General features: G+C 46.4%; 1 protein-coding gene across 1 annotated transcript in view; it reads left to right on the forward strand.

Annotated features, from left to right (window-relative positions):
• Positions 1 to 423: 423 nt before the first annotated feature.
• Positions 424 to 17,822, forward strand: part of LOC138567659 (zinc finger protein 585A-like) — a 219,772-nt gene continuing 202,373 nt past the window's right edge. The window contains exons 1-2 of the mRNA XM_069646132.1: positions 424 to 597; positions 2,044 to 2,107. The gene's annotated coding sequence lies outside the window, so the exon portion shown is untranslated. The remainder of the gene's footprint in view (positions 598 to 2,043; positions 2,108 to 17,822) is intronic.

The raw sequence follows: 17,822 nt of genomic DNA on the forward strand, positions 1-17,822 counted from the left end.
GGAAGAAAAAGTCTAGGAGTAATGCAGATTACAGGAAACTAATCCGAGCATTCTTCTATCGTATTAGTGTCTTCGCTCTTTATTTACAAATTTCGGGGTCTATTTTGGGAGTAGTTCTTGCATGCTTTTTCCATTATCCCCTCAGTGTCTGCACCCCCGCTCCACTGATGAGGACTGACAGCTGAGCCATCCCCAGTCGCTCTGGGAGGCTCTGAATGATGGATTTGTTTTTCTTTGTCTTGTGAATCTACCTTGGGAGTAGATGCTCACTGCGCATGCTCCATCTAGTATCCCGTTCTATGCGTGCTTTAAGGATCAGTGTTCGGTTTCTGCGCATGCTCCCCTCAGTAAATCCTTTCTGCGCATGGTTCTGAGATCAGTGTCTCAGCACTGAGCGTGTCTATCAGCTCTGCATCTCCACTGATGAGGACTGACAGCCCAGCCATCCTCAGTCACTCTGGGAGGCTCTGAGCGGTGGGGGTCGTGTTCCTGGGACCCCTCCCTGTCTCCTGCTCATTTACATCTCATATCCTATATTTTGGAATGGAAGACGCCCCCCAAAGGATGAAGCAGTAATAATGGCATAATTTCCTGCAGGTGAGTGACCTGCAGCTGCTCCACTCTCTTGCAGTGAGAAGAGTCTTCTGAGGGGAAATGGTGACTTGTCTCTCCTTTTCCTTCACTGACCATTAAGCCTTTTTCCTGTGTATGAGATGGGGGGCGGGTGATGCTGATGGGGCAGGGAGGGGGCTGCCTAACCTTCCATTAAGCCTTTCTCCTGAGCATGGGATGGGGCGGGGATGGGGCTGCCTAGACTCCCATTACGCCTTTCTCCTGTGTATGGGATGAAGGGCTGGTGATACTGGTGGGGACGTGGAGGGGGCTGCCTAACCTTCCATTAAGCCTCATGTGTATGGGATGGGGGCTGGTGATGCCGGTGGGGTCTGGGGGGAGGGGGCTGGCTAACCTTCCATTAAGCCTTTCTCCTGTGCATGTGAAGGAGGCTGGTTTTAGTAAGGGCCATTATATGTCTAAACTATTGCTATAGATGACAGATAGGGAGGAAGGGCATATGAGGAGGGACACAGATTTCCTAATAGTGTCTCCTGTTAGTACTTGAAATGGACACCACAGAGAAAAGGGCAAAAGTTTCACGACTAATTCGCAACTTAGATTTCAGACGAATCTCTTCACTCCAACCAAAGCAAAGTTTCATACTGCACATGATGTAAACCGATGCAACTAAAATCCTTCATCTCAGTATCTCCAAACCCCAAATTTTTGTTTGGCAATTCAAAGGCACTTGCTCCATTAATAAACAGAGGCTATAGCATTACAGTATTGACAGGGAGACATAGCATATGAGGGGCACAAACCCATTGACTGGCCTTGCCATGCTAATCCCAATGGCTTTCCCCACCCAGTTCCTGCTCCTTCCTGCCCAACATATCGCCTCAATGTTTCTCTACGGGTTCACTTTCATCAAGCCTTACCATCAAGCTTTGTGCTTGAAGTACCTGCAAGTCTTACAGAGTTAATTACTTAATTGGAGCTGTAAACCTGCTACTGGTGTAATAAACATGTTTTAACCAGGTCTGCCTTCAGTCACTCGATACATAAACACTATGCATGTTCTTCACTAAAGTCCTATTAAAATCAAACCTTGAAAAAGCCAACAGTTTTGGCTTGTGTGTAAATATTAGGCATTTGCCAAGCACTGCTCTTACATGCCCAGGTACTCGCACCATTTTGCACCTCCTACAATCAGTGGGCAGTTAATGCCACTATGGCAGTGCCGGCCAACTGCCTTTCCCATGGCCTTCACAAAAGCCCAAACTGTTGGCATTTCCAATGCTTGTTTGATGATGGGCCGGGAGGTCCAGGGTGGTGGGGGAGATGGCATGGCGTTGGGGTAGATTGGCAGCTCCTTAGACATTTCAATTATACATCTTCTCTGGATGCCATATAAATGTTTTCCGTATTTCATTTATATAACTCGTACTGTAGATTATTTAATCATACAATAATGTTTCCTTTCTCCAGACCTGAATACATTATAGGTGTTTGGTCCTGTTCAGCAAAAAGTAAGGAGAAAAGGCTACAAAAGGTAAATGACTGATATGATATATATGTATGCCTCTCTTCACACCCTGTTCTTTGCTTCTGTCTCTTGACCTGGGTACCCCTGCCCTCTCTGTCCCCTCTCCCCTTTCTGGATTGAAATTGAATGTATTCCTCCCCTCGTGCCCAGGTGTGGAATTGGAACCACAAGTGGCCCGGAAAAAGGTTTTGTAAATGGCCCTAGTTGCAATGAGCAATGAAGGATAGCGAGCAATCCCAGCACCTCCACAGAACGTTTGGATGAGGGTAGAAGTTTGCATTTTATAGTACATGTATCCTTAAACAGGGGTTCAAATAATGTTTTTCAACTTTTTCAACATATTTTAGGGACCCCCAGATTTGTCTTTCTATCCATTCAAAGGAAATGTAGAAATCCAAGAATATCTGCCCTCCACCCACTTTGCATCCGTCACAACCCGTTGCTTGATAAGGTGACCTGGCAGCACTCACAACCAGCTCACTGGTAGTCCCCTGACCACCCTCATCCATGCTGGGCATAGAATAATGAACAGATGACTTTTCAAGTGCAGCATTTATCTTTCCACAATGAGGGTATTTGTGGTCTAGCATAGGCACAGGACCCAGTCTAATAACAGCAGCAATGTGGAAGGAGTATGGGCTGTAGTATAGATGGAGGAAGCAGAGCAGGTACATCTACCCCAGCATAGGCACAGGACCCATTCTAATAACAGCGGAAGGAGTATGGGCAGTAGTATAGATGGAGGAAGCAGAGCAGGTACATCTACCCCAGCATAGGCACAGGACCCATTCTAAGTACAGCAGCCATGTGGAAGGAGTATGGGCAGTAGTATAGATGGAGGAAGCAGAGCAGGTACATCTACCCCAGCACAGGCACAGGACCCATTCTAATAACAGTGGCTATGTGGAAGGAGTAAGGGCAGTAGCATGGATGGAGTAAGCAGAGCAGGTGCATCTACCCCAGCATAGGCAGGGGACCCATTCTAATAACAGCGCCTATGTGGAAGGAGTATGGGCAGTAGTATAAATGGAAGAAGCAGAGCAGGTACATCTACCCCAGCACATGCAGGGACCCATTCTAATAACAGCGGCTATGTGGAAGGAGTATGGGCAGTAGTATACATGGAAGAAGCAGAGCAGGTACATCTACCCCAGCATAGGCAGAGGACCCATTCTAATAACAGCGGCTATGTGGAAGGAGTACGGGCAGTAGTATATATGGAGGAAGCAGAGCAGGTACATCTACCCCAGCATAGGCAGGGCACCCATTCTAATAACAGCGGCTATGTGGAAAGAGTACAGGCAGTAGTATAGATGGAGGAAGCAGAGCAGGTACATCTACCCCAGCATAGGCACAGGACCCATTCTAATAACAGCGGCTATGTGGAAGGAGTATGGGCAGTAGTATGGATGGAAGAAGCAGAGCAGGTACATCTACCCCAGCATAGGCACTGGACCCTTTCTAATAACAGCGGCTATGTGGAAGGAGTATGGGCAGTAGTATAGATGGAAGAAGCAGAGCAGGTACATCTACCCCAGCATAGGCACAGGACCCATTCTAATAACAGCAGCTATGTGGAAGGAGTATGGGCAGTAGTATAGATGAAAGAAGCAGAGCAGGCACATCTACCCCAGCATAGGCACTGGACCCTTTCTAATAACAGCGGCTACGTGGAAGGAGTATGGGCAGTAGTATAGATGGAATAAGCAGAGCAGGTACATCTATCCCAGCATAGGCAGGGGACCCATTCTAATAACAGCGGCTATATGGAAGGCGTATGGGCAGTAGTATAGATGGAGGAAGCAGAGCAGGTACATCTACCCCAGCATTGGCAGAGAACCCATTCTAATAACAGCGGCCATGTGGAAGGAGTACGGGCTGTAGTATAGATGGAGGAAGCAGAGCAGGTACATCTACCCCAGCATAGGCAGAGGAACCATTCTAATAACAGCGGCTATGTGGAAGGAGTACGGGCAGTAGTATAGATGGAAGAAGCAGAGCAGGTACATCTAACCTTGCATAGGCAGAGGACCCATTCTAAACAGCGGCTTTTTGGAAGGAGTATGGGCAGCAGTATAGATGGAGGAAGCAGAGCAGGTACATCTACCCCAGCATAGGCAGGGGACCCATTCTAATAACAGTGGCTATGTGGAAGGAGTGTGGGCAGTAGTATAGATGGAGGAAGCAGAGCAGGTACATCTACCCCAGCATAGGCAGGTGTTAAGTGACATCAATTCAGCAATCCCACTAAGTCAGTGCCTCGTCTGGGACGCCCAAGGGAAGCCCTTATTTATATATTTTTATGACAAGTTATACTCTGGATGATAAAACCTTATATAACGCCCCTCTCTTTTGAATCCCCTTGACCTCACTGAGCCAAGAAGTAGGTTTGTTTGCAATTTAAAAGATTTATTGGAAAATTTAAACAATACATATATATATATCACACTTTTATAATAAATTAATATTTGATATCACACTTATGAGTATAATGTCGATCAACAATGGATAATGTTATACAAGCACACTTATTTTATTACTTGGGAGTTGGTACGGAAAGAACAAGGTAGCTGGGAATGCTTTATGGTTTCAAGGAGATGCAAAGATGAATAAAAGGCAGTACAGAAATAAACTTGATATGATTTCAGCAAAAGATAATATGATCACTTTTTCTCTGACAATTCACTCCCCCCCGCCCCCATATGCAATGTAAGGAGATGGAAGTAACACACACAGTCTTCAGGAATACAATCACAGTACAATACGAATTCAGTTCCCCCCTAGCAAGCTTAGAGAAACAGGGATGATTTTAAACACCGGCAAAGTACTTTAAAGGTGGTATGCAAAGAAGGGAAAAATATTCTAAAAATGATTTTAATTCCCTATAAGAGATTCAGGGTGGGTGATAGCTACTTCAAATTAGTTCAGGATCACTTTAGCAATGCTCTATGAATGATTGTCAGGTTGCAAACGAATTTCAGCAAAGGAAAGCAAGAAGCTGCTATTTTGACAAGTGAAGAAATTTGAGCCAAATCGCAAATCGCGGCACTTTTCCCGAGTGCGTCGAGCGCGATTACGGAAAAAGTATAATGAATAGAAAGTCTTAGCTTTAAAATGAAAGTTAAATTTCGCTTCTAGCACAAACGGTTCAAGAGATATGGACGATTTCGTGAAGGTAGATTTTCAGAAATGAAATAATGATTCAAAATGGCAAAATTACACTTTTACAGGTTGAAATTCGGACAAGGGACACACGATTCCTATGATGCAGTTCTGGACAGGTTCAAATGTTTTGAATCAGATTATTTTAAGCAAAGAGATTGGTTCTGCACAGTTCTAGCTGGGTACTCACACTATGAATTTGAAATAGGCCGTCAGGGTCTGGTCAGGGTGGGACTGGACTCCAGGTGGTTGGTTCTGAAGTCACAGCTATCTGGGTCAGCTCTGCTCTGCTGGTCTGGTCTGGATCTCTGGATCTGGTCTCCCTGGTTCTGATCTTGTCTGTGGTTCTGCTGTCGTCACTTCTTTCTGGGTCTGCTACCGGTTCTGGCAAAAGTTCTTGGCAAAGAATTCAACAGCTCGCCCGGCTGTAGAATAGTTTGGTTGGATTGCTGGATTCTGAAGGCCTGCTGAAAAAGGATTTAGCTGGTGGTCCAGGCCTCGCTGCTTTAAGTTCTGGAGTGAAGTTCTGGAGGCAAGTTCTGGAGTTCTCCGTCAGTGTGCTGCGCAGGAATTCAGTTGAAGGTTGGAAAATGAATGTCCCTGTCTGGCTTCCAGTGGCTCTTTTTATGTCTTTTGAAAATGGGTGTGGATGCTAACTTTCTTTGCCCACCCCACTCATGATTTGATAGGTCAAGGATTTCTCTTTGACCCGATTTGAGAAGGGAGCAGTGAGTCATCAAGTGTCATCTTTATGGCATACAGAAAGAACACTCCCCTTTGCTTCTACCTTAGAAAATCATTTTCATAACTAAACACATTTCCCAGATACACAAGTGGTTGACATTACATATACACATCATATATCACATCAGGTAGTTTCTGTTCCAACTCTGATGTTTCTAAGAGCTTGGATTAAGAAATGACAACATTTTGCGCTTTTTGGTTGGTTTACCAATATTGGATTTTTACCAAAAATGACACAGATGTACCCCACCTTTCTACACATATTCCAGTAAATTTTCATTTTTCTAGCCTGAACCCGTGTCTGCAATCTCCATAATTCATGGGGCTTTGCTCAGAACATGGTACAGAGTTCTGACACCTCTTAAAATGTGCACAGAAAAATCAAAGGAATAATGATATTAATTATATAATTTTGACAAGTCCGTACTATGAATTATCCATCTTTTTAAAATTATGCTCTGGCCCAGAGGGGTGTGGTTTCCCAAAGCACATGGTGGAATTTCTGGTTTGTCCGCTTACTCCAACTCAAGTTGCCCACAGAGGCACTGCCCCTCCCCGTTTCTCTCAAGAGGAAGCCATTTATGACCCCCCCTAATTTAACATTTGCCTGAGCCAAGGAAGGCTCATTGTTCAGTTTCCTGCAGTCCCCAGCTGCTCCTCCCCTAATCCAATCAGGGAGGTGTTATCTCCTTTTGGTGGGAGCAGCAGAATGCAGTCAGGCCTGGGAAGAGTGGCTGAGCAAGTTTCAACTCCTGTCGGGGGTAGTTGCCAGGCAGAATTCAATCTCTTTAAGCCAGGCATCAGCTAAATGTCACTTTTGTTCCCAGTTTTTCTATATCCAAATCAAACTTACAATTTTTACACATGCAGCTAGAACGCTGATTCTAAGTTCAAAACTATGACATTTAACAGTTGCAACTATGTGACACTGAACAGAAGGTCACTCATTTATTTTAAACATTTAGATTTTAGTGTTTTTCAGTCCAATTTCACTTCAGCTGCTGACATCCATGGCTCAGCCAGTTTCATTATGAACATTATTTTGGGCTCTTTCTCTTTCCAGATTTTGTATGCACACAAGAATACATTCTGCCAAATGTCTGCTGGTGTTCAGTGAGATGTTTTAATATCTTGCAATGTTTAAAATAGGCATTTTTAGCTTGCATTTCAGAGAAACAAAGGTGATTTCAAAGCGCATTTTGAGCCAACTGGCACTGCTGTTTTCCTTTTGCACACATTTCACCCATGGCCCTCCTGGCCCATCACGCTCGCACTGGTGGGTGGTAGGTCAGGCGAACATTTTGGTGTGTGCAAAAACAGCGCGGTTTTCCTGGATCCTGGCGCAAATGTGGGCTTTTCCGCCATCTCGGATTTCCTATGCCCACAGCACCAAATGTTGCAGCATAATAACTCGAACATGGGTCAAAACCCCTGACAAGCACCCCCGCCCGACTGCGCTTTGATTTCGAGTCGAGGGGAAGTCGGGTGCAAATGATTTTTTGATCCACGCGCTGGGATGTCCGCATCATCTTCTTTCGATTCCGCAGATGGCACAGTTCAGCATTTTCCTTCATCAGGGTCGTTCGATCAGTTCTCCTTGCCGGTCCTGATGGTAGTATTGGGCGGTACCCCGGGCCCCTCGGATCTTTGCTTCCGGTCCCCAGGTCCTCTTTTATGGTCAGTCTCCATGGTTTCATCTCTCCTAGGATGATAAAGCAAAGCGGCAATACACATTCCTAGACATTTTTCCACCACTATTAATGGTGTGGCGAACATATACATTTTATACATCAGGATACATTTTGCAGTCTTATTTTAAAAACAAGATATAACAGGATACATTGGCATTTAAGAATCATAATATTTTAGAGACTGTGGGATATTTTAGGGTTAAAACTGAATTACTCTGGAGCGGCCCCCTCTGGGATTCCAGAGGATTCCTCCAGTTGTTGCAGAGTGTGCCTGGGATGGCAACACTTTAACTGATTTATATGGACCCACTTGTCTTCCCCTTCCGACCAAACTACCTTTGGGGATGCGGATCTTGTATGCAACTGGGGAGATCTTGTCTATAATTTCAAAGTGTCCTTTCCATGTAGGCAAAAATGTTCGCTGTTTGGCCTGGTTCCTTTGGAAATTGTATAGATAGACCCGGTCTCCCACATTATATACTTTCCTGGAAGTTTTCAAATCGTAATGGGTCTTCATGCTATCAGCTGATCTTTTTAGATTTCGCTGAGCATAGGCAAAAGCATGTTGGAGGTGTTTCCTCAAATTCTCCACATACTCATGAGTTGTGGAGGCATTGATCAACGTCTGCTCTTGGGTCCTGTAGAGTAAATGCTGGTCAAGCACCATCTTGCGTCCAGTCATCAGCTCAAATGGTGACATTTTAGTTGCAGATGAAGGGGTAGATCTGATGGCCATTAGGACCAGAGGTAATCGGATATGCCAACTTGGCCTAGAATCTGCCACAAACTTTTTTAATATGCTCACAATGGTTCTGTTGTATCTCTCCACTGCACCTGAAGAGGCTGGCCGGTAAGCAAAATGTATCTTCCTTTTGACCCCCAGTATCTCCCACATCTTTGTCATTACCTTGCTGGTGAAATGGCTACCTCTGTCTGACTCAATCCTTTGAGGTAGACCAAAACGGGAAAATATGTGGTTAATCATCAGGACAGCTGCTGTTTCTGCCTTGCAGTTTGGGGCCGGGAGACATTCCACCCACTTGGTAAACAAGCATGTGACCGTCAACATGTACTTGTTTCCCCTAGACGAGCGAATCACAGGGCCTACGAAGCCGATTTGCAAATCTGACCATGGCAGTGTAATACTCCTCTTTTGGAGAGGCGCACGGTGTGTGAGGGATGATGGCTGAAATTGTGCACACACCAGACACCCCTTCAAGTATTGATCGATGACCTGCCCCATGTGTGGCCAGTATGCAACCTCTCTTAAGATTTCCAGTGTTGTGTGAAACCCCCTATGACCGGCGGTGGCCGCATCATGGGTGTGACTTAACCTCAGGCTTCGGAATGAGGTAGGAAGCACCCACTGATCATGGTCGGCTTGGGATTTCCTTACCAACAACACGTCTTGGATTCGGAACATTTTTGGACATTTCATCAACACTCTAAGGTCCTCCTTCCCAATGTAATCGGTATCCGTCAGGGGAAAGTTCTCAGGGTCCTCAATGTGTTGGTAAAACTTAACAATTATTGGATCCCCCTTCTGAGCTGTAATTAAATCAGCATCAGGGGTCTCCTTACTCCATTGTGCAGTTGAAAGATCATTGTGAGCATTTGTCTGGGACCTAGTGATAGCCGTGACCTGGATTTCCCCCAACAGGGACTCAATCTCTATTAGATACCCTTGGATGGCCCCGTTTTTGGCCAGCTGATCAGCTAAGTCATTTTGAGTTTTGTCTGGTCCCTCTACTTTGGAATGACCCTTGATCTTTTTCCAGTAGATGGTCATCCCATTCGATGTGACCAGATCATCAATGTTTTGGATCAACTTCCCATGTTTCAAGGGTTTGTTGTTAGCACATAGCATGCCTCTGGTTTTCCAATTGACCAGGTGCTCCACGAACCCGTTCCGTACATAATCCGAATCTGTGATTATGACCAGTTTGTGGAGTTGATGTTGGACAGCAGTGAGGATGGCTTGATGCACAGCCTTCAACTCTGCTACTTGACTACTTCGGGGACCGATTTTGTACCCAGCGGAGGGTTCTGGAGACGCATTCACCCACGCTTTCCCTACCCTGGCCACCAGTTCTTTTTCCCTATTGTTTTCAACATGGTAAGAGCATCCATCCACACAGTGGGCATTCCCTCACACTTTTCTTCAAAGAATTTGTGTGGGGAATTAAGGTATGTCTCCATTTTGTCCTTGATTTTTAGACTTTCGTCCTCGAGACAGTTTTCTCTGGCACAGTCATGCAAGTCAGCCAGACCTTGCGCGAGGGGACTCTTCTTGTTTTGGCCATATCTGACCTCCACAGGAAAGCCTTGCATTGACAGAATCCAGGAAGTAATTTGGGAATTACTCACATTTCCGGCCAGGATTCTGTCACTTTGGAGATATTGCAGAGGCTGGTGTGGAGTCTCCACTATGATGTGTTCCCCCTGGATGAACGGGCGGTAATTCTTCAATGCCCACACCGTTGCCAGAAGTGCCTTCTCACAATCGTTGAATTTTTCCTCCACAGAGGATAAAGTTTTGCTCGCATAGGAGATTACTTTATTGACCTTGTCATGCTTTTGGTATAATACTGCCGTCAAGCACGTATTAGAGAACCCTGTCTCCAGGAAGAACTCCTTGTTTCTGACAGGGTAAGCTAGGCAAGGCGCTTGTGAGAGGCATCTTTTGAGTGGTCTTACTGCCTCGGATTGTTCTGGACCCCATTCCCACATACCCCCCCTTCAAGAGATGAATCAGGGGTCTGGTGATCTCTACGTAGCCCTCAATGAACTTTCTGCTGTAATTAGTCAGTCCAAGGAGGCTCCTTAGTTCCCGCAGAGTTGTGGGGTCTTTCAGTTTCTGAAGTGCTTCCACTTTCTTTTCCTGGGGACAGAGACCATGAGGAGTAATCTCATGCCCCAAGAAATTAACACTGGTTCTACACCACTGTGCTTTCTGAAAGGAAAGTTTTGCTCCGGCGGCCCTCAACTGTGTCAGAACATAACGGATCTCCGCTATGTGTTCTTCCACAGATGAACTTTTGATTAGGACATTATATACATAAGCCAGGTTACCCCTCGCACCCAGGTCGGCATGGCCTTATGTAGGAAAATGTTGAACTCATTGCCGGAGTTGAGGTATCCGAAGGGAGTCCGGGTCCATGTGTACTGGTGGCCCCCAAATGTAAAAGCCAGTTTGTATTGTCCTCCCTACTGACAGGCATGGTCCAGTATCCATTGGTTAGGTCTATTGCAGTGAATACCTGTGACCCCTGAATCTGGGCCAGCCCTTGGTCAATGTAGGGCAGAGGCCATCGGGAAGTATGGACCCGTTTGTTGAGCTCCCTAAGGTCGGCATAGGGTCTCCACTGGCCGTTTCGCTTCAATATTCCCAGCACCGGATTATTGAAGGTGCTGTGTACTGGACGGATTATTCCCCGGGACTCAAGGTTCTTAATTATTTCAGTAAGGGACTCCATTGATGTGAGAGGCAAGCGATATTGCTTCACAAACACTGGAGTCATGCCAGGGTCCGTGGGAATTATTGTTGTGTGGATGTCGGTGCGACCACAGTCATATGAGTCTACCGCAAAGAGATCTTGGAAATCTAAGAAAACTTGTTTCAACTTTTGCTTCTGTTCCAGAGTCACGCAGGCATCAGCTAGGTTGACTCTCTCTTCCACCATCTGCCTGAAGCCTGGAAAGACTTCTGGTTTTGCTATATCGGAGGCCTCCTCCAGCTGGGTGGAGAAGTCCCTGGTCAGAGTGCTGATTTGGACTGGAGGCTTCAGGTGGGAAAGGCAGCCCTCATGGACCTGGAAAATCATCTCATCCCTTCTGAAGTCACAAGTCACGTCTTTCTTGCCATAAGGGCAGGAAGTGTACACCAGGAAGTTCCCCCCCATGCCGGGTAAAGATCCTGTCTGGTGTTGTATTGTCATCACTGTCACTGTCAAAACAGTCCTTGGGGATTGGTCCTAACAGTTCATTTCCTAAATCAATGGAGAAATGTCAGTCATTAACCGCCATTCCAATAATGGTGCCTGCGGCTAGAGTAATACTCTTTAAGTCGCTGTTATCCACCTCTATTGGAATGGTATGGTGTTGGGTTTACCCCTAACCCTTGCTGTTGGAGGAAAGCATTTAGATGAATATAAGCATCAGGGTTTTTCAATTTTTGTCCTCTTAACTTTTACTTCCAGGGAGAATTGTCGGGTCCTTTCTGGGATGGTGACTTCCTTCTTAATCTGAATTTCAACTGCATAAGATAGCTATTGAGCTGACCTAAATGCTTTTTCTGGATCATCAAAGCCCATGGGATTATCCGCTAATCGGGACCAAGCTTTGAAGTTTATTAGGTCCAAACTAATGGCAAAGCGATTGAGAATGTCACTGCCTAAGTAAAAGGCGGCAGTGACGTCTCGCACGACCCAACAATTATGGACTATGCTCTTGTTGCCAATGGAGATTTTGAGCATACACCTGCTTGGCAGGAATGTTTGGAATTAGGTGCTTCCAGGTCCATTTCCCATTTGTCTATCAGTTTGAATGTGGGAATGGCTGGATCTTTTGGGAGTTGGCGGAACATGGCTTCGCTGATGAAGCTCTTACCGTTGTTCACACACACTCGAGCGAGAACAGAGTCCTTCCCATCATTTAACTGAATAGGGATGAACAACTGCTCTCCAATTTGCTGAATATCAGCCAGGCTCGGAGCTGATTTCACATCTTTCTGGAGTATCGGAGTGGGAGTTTCTGATTGTGGATTAGTAAAGAATTTCAGAGTATTTCCTTCCAGTGTGGAGTACCACCTTAAACTGGAGGGAAGGTTGATTTTCAGAAATGGAGAGGACCCCCCATTACCAGTCTGTTGTCCTACTGCTATTACTGTGACATCTGGAATTTGGTTGTTCTGGAAGCGAAATTCGACTTGGTCAGAAATTTGTTCATCCATGTGGCAGGTGCCGTTTAAACTAACATGGTTGACACTCTGTTTTAATTTTATTGGTCGGCTAGTCTGGGTCCAGAGGACCTGTTTACGCAATCTATTAGGGGTGACAACCTTCTCAGGAGGTCATTCCCTAGTAAACAAGGGGTGCCCTCTGGAGTCACTACTATGACCGGGTATTTCACCTTGTGTCACCCAATTTTGATGTCCAAATCTGCAGACCCCTCGATGGGAATTTCCTTCCCGTCAAAGTTCTGGAGTTGTCCAGGAAGAGAGGTGAGAGGAATACGGTAATTCTCCCCCCTTCCTGCCTTTAGTTCATCAAAGGCTCTTTTGGACAGAAGAGTAGCTTGGGATCCAGTGTCCACCAGTGCCAAAATTGTACCCTGCCCCTGTACTTGTACCGGGGCATAGTATCTTCCCTCCTTCTCCTCAAGGGGGCAGAGATAATGCACATTTTTGGACAACTGGTGGGCTGATTTTCTGGTTTTGGACATTGCGAGAGAAGAGATTTGGGCAGAATTCTGTGGAGTGTCATGGGGATCTGCAAGAAAAAGTTGGCATCTTGAAAGAGGATATTCGAGTTCCCCTGGTTCCGGTCCTGGGCCACCCCCCCTGTTTGGAGGCAGTCACCAGAATGGGTTTGAACCCGGGGATTTTGATGCTGTTGGTTCTGGGATAGGATAATGGGCGGCAACAGCTCAATCCCCACATCTACCCAGTCTATTGATGCGGTTTTGAGTTCCTCTGGTTCCGGTTCTGGGCCGCCCCCCCCCCTTTTTGGAGGCAGTCACCAGGATGGGTTTGAACCAGGGGTTTTCGGTCTTGTTGGTTCTGGGATAGAATGATGGGCGGCGACAGCTCAATCCCCACATCTACCCAGTCTAGATTGGAATCCCTTGGGACCCATTTTTCCTTGGGAGGAGTTCCCCCATCTCTGAAGGAGAAGATCGTTTTCCCAGGATCCTCTGAGGATCCCTCTCCCTCAAATTGGAAGACCTGTACCTCCTCCACAAAATGGGTCTGTTTGGGTCCTTTGTTTCTCCTACCTCATCTCTGCTCCTTGGGTGGCAGACTTCCAGGGATAGGAGATTTTGTTTCCAGTTCCTGGTTTTCCAGGGGCTGTTTACAAGTTGGGAAGGAAGCTTCCTTCAAGGCTTTACACCCCCCCTTCCCCTTGTGCCTCCTCCTTGGGAACCGGTGGGTTATCGGGTGCTGCCCCGTCATTGTTCTGGAGCACCAGGCCCAGAGTTTGGGGCATTCTGCGGTGGCATACTCATCTCAGGGTTCTGTTGATCCCTCAGTATGTGACCCAGATCCCGTGCCATATTTTGGACCTGGCGCTCAAGTTGGGAAACCCGCTCAGGCTGATACGGGGTTCTGTTTTCTCCCCTTGGCTGATTCCGGGAAGGGTAGCTATCCCTTCTCTGGTAGTGCCCCGGGTTGGGAAGATTTGGGTACCCCTCCACCCTTGGCCTCCCCTCTCCCGGATTAGGTTGTCTGGGCTCAGGGAAGTGGGGAAAGAAGGATGGATGATTTTGGGGCTGGAAGTTGGGTGGATACCTGGGGAACAGGTTCTGCCCAGGATTTGGTGAATTTCTGCCCTCCTGGGGGAAGTGCGGAGGGAAGTTCCCTGGGTTAGGTGCTTGTTTGGACCCCCCCCCTTGGGCCGGAGGAGTCCACACATAACCCAGGATTGGACTGTTTCCCTTATAGCGGGGACTTACATAGTCAGGAGAGCGAGGGACCCCATTTGTGGGACTACCTCCTCGACACCCTGTCTGTGACTGGCCCGAGGGCCTTCTGGGCTTAGAATTATTTGGTGCCGGCAGGTTTTTAGGCCCCCCCATCTCCAAATCTCAAATGGGGGCAACCTTTACCTCTGCCACCTTGGCAGCAGCGGGGGTGCTGTTGGTTTTGGGGTTTTTGGGCGGATTCTTACTTTCCACTGGTTTTTGCACCTCATAGATGCGGGAGGCTTGCTTATTGACCCAGTCTAAAGATCTTTTCTCGTGAAAGTCTCACGAGCTGGGTCATTATGTATTTGGGTAAGGCATGGGAAAATGTATTAACAAATTCTTTACTGTCCGTGCGTACCCTTTTTGTAGTCTGCGCAAAAGCACGCTTTAACTCCTGCACAAATTCTTGTGGGGCCTGATCCTCCCCACATTGCAAATTGTAGGCTGCCTTGCGAGCCTCTTGGGGATTTCTGTGAACAGAAAAATGTTTCAAGATGGCTGCCCTGTAGGTGGACCATCTTCAATGATTTTGGTCCCCCAGCCCCGCAAAGAAACTGGAGTATTCTGGACAGAATGGCCATTTTACATACTGAATGCAGTTACTGCTGTCTTTCAAATGGAAAGTCTCCATCATTTGCTCATAAAGCTCCAAGTATTCCCAAACAGAATACTTGGCGTTCTTGTGATAAGGGGTTATGACACTCCTTATTGCCTTGATCTGCTTTAAGGGGTCCTTAAGCAAGGCCCTTTTTTGCCTTGTTGGCCTTTTTGGTTCGGGTAACCCTGGTCCACTCATCCTCTGACTCGGAGGCACTGCTCCCAGAGGTGCCCGTCTGATCTTGCAGGTTTTCCCGGATTCTGCAAGCCTGGGAGTGGCTGGCAGAATGTGGGGACCTAGTCTCCTGTGTTCTGGGCCGCTCAGAGGAGTCTTCAGATCCCTCCTTGCTGCCAGGATTTGATGGGTACCCACCCCCACTGAACTTACTGTGCAGAAGTTTTCAGGATGCCCTTAGTGGTCCTACTCTCCTGGGGTTCCCCACTAAATTGCACTGTGCTTGGGTGCCCATACCCAGATGCCCGCCCCTCCATTTCTGGGTGGTACTGGCCTATGAGCCCCATACTTTTGGCTGGATAGTAATCTGCCATCCCCGTGGCCCTGGGCTCATGTGCGCCAGGGGACATGGGGGTGGCAGAGTCCAGGGACTGGGAGAGATGGAGGCCTCTGGTACTAGGGCTCCTGAGGTTATGCTCAGATGTTTCCCTTTCCCAGCGACCCTCATCTCTATCCGCCCCTGCTCCCTGTTGCAATGCAAGAGCCTGCATTTTCAGTTCCTCAGTTAAGGCCTTACTAGACTCTATCAGTCTCTCCTGCATGGCTACCTGTTGCTGGAGCCTATCATTGTGCTGACAAAGAGCCTCATTTTCTCTCTGCGCTTCCTGGTTGGTCCTGGAATACTGGGCCATTCTTTGCTGCAGGAGTGTTACCTCCTGAGTCCCATCCCTACTGGCCTGTTCCTTTCTTGCCAGAGCATCTTCTACCCTCCTGGTGTGCTTTAACAAGTTCTGATGCTCTTTTTGGAGGTCACCCAGTCCTTGGAGGGCCAAGTGATTTTCTTCAATGTTTTCTTTTAATTGGCAGACTTCCTGGCCTAAGGTGTCCCTTTCCTGACTAAGAGCCTGCATCTGTGCCGCCAGGTCGTCCCTGTGCCTTTGAAAGGCACCAGCTTTCTGGCATTCTTGTTCAAACTCTGCCTGGGTATCCAGGTCTTTCAAAATCAGTTTATTGCTCTCTGTCTTCTCCCTATCTAGGTGGCTTTGCAGGGTGACTACCTGCTCTGCGCATGCCCTATTGAAGTCCAGTTGTTGCTCCAGCTTTTTCTGGCTCTGCAGTAGGGCGTCCAAACCTTCTTGGTACTCCTTCTGCAAGGCCACACATCTGTTATCCTGGTCAGACTTTTCCTGTTGCAGGATATCCATTTCCTCCTTTATTTTAATAATATACTGCCTACTATCATTTTCTGACTCCTGGCTCCTCTGCAGCCTCTGCTCAGAAGAGACCAGGTCAGATTGGGCCTTTTCTAATGCCATCAGTTGCCTATTTGCCAGATCTTGGCCTTCAGCACATTTGTCCTGTATGGCTCCCATATGTAAATATAAATATGCCGCTACCCTGGCAATCCTGTTGTGCTCATACTTGGCCTTAGGGGCCATATATAGTTCACTCAGGGCCACATGTAAGGGACCCTGATCTCTCCATATATCTGACCCTGTTTCAGTGATCTGGGGTGAGATTGCCTGCAACCAGACCGCCTGGTCCTGATGAGCCCACTCACCTCTCACAAATAGCTTATGTAAGAGGTGTTCTCTGGCTATTTTGATATCTACCAAGGTCGTCATTCTGGAACTTGATTTCCTTCCTGACTTACAGAAGTTTGTATTTTCTTTTGCAAACAGACCGTTTCCTTAGAGCGTTCCTTTGAGGGGTGTTTTTACAGTGTAAAACGGCGTGGTGATCCAACAGAATTTATATATCCTGTCAGTTAGCACACTGTATTAATCTGCACAAGTGTTAGATCTAATCCAGAATCCCCGGCTACGAGCCCCCCCCTCTGTTAAGTGACTTCAATTCAGCAATCCCACTAAATCGGTGCCTCGTCTGGGACGCCCAAGGGAAGCCCTTATTTATATATTTTTATGACAAGTTATACTCTGGATGATAAACCCTTATATAACGCCCCTCTCTTTGAATCCCCTTGACCTCACTGAGCCAAGAAGTAGGTTTGTTTGCAATTTAAAAGATTTATTGGAAAATTTAAACAAAATATATATATATATATATATATATATATATCACACTTTTATAATAAATTAATATTTAATATCACACTTATGAGTATAATGTCGATCAACAATGGATAATGTTATACTAGCACACTTATTTTATTACTTAGGAGTTGGTACGGAAAGAACAAGGTAGCTGGGAATGCTTTATGGTTTCAAGGAGATGCAAAGATGAATAAAAGGCAGTACAGAAATAAACTTGATATGATTTCAGCAAAAGATAATATGATCACTTTTTCTCTGACAATTCACCCCCCCCCCCCTATGCAATGTAATGAGATGGAAGTAACACACACAGTCTTCAGGAATACAATCACAGTACAATACGAATTCAGTTCCCCCCTAGCAACCTTAGAGAAACAGGGATGATTTTAAACACAGGCAAAGTACTTTAAAGGTGGTATGCAAAGAAGGGAAAAATATTCTAAAAATTATTTTAATGCCCTATAAGAGATTCAGGGTGGGTGATAGCTACTTCAAATTAGTTCAGGATCACTTTAGCAATGCTCTATGAATGATTGTCAGGTTGCAAAGGAAAGCAAGAAGCTGCTATTTTGACAAGTGAAGAAATTTGAGCCAAATCGCAAATCGCGGCACTT

The sequence above is a fragment of the Ambystoma mexicanum genome, chromosome 2p (genome assembly GCF_040938575.1).
Source record: "Ambystoma mexicanum isolate Mex_15411 chromosome 2p, UKY_AmexF1_1, whole genome shotgun sequence".
Taxonomy (NCBI): Eukaryota; Metazoa; Chordata; class Amphibia; order Caudata; family Ambystomatidae; genus Ambystoma; species Ambystoma mexicanum.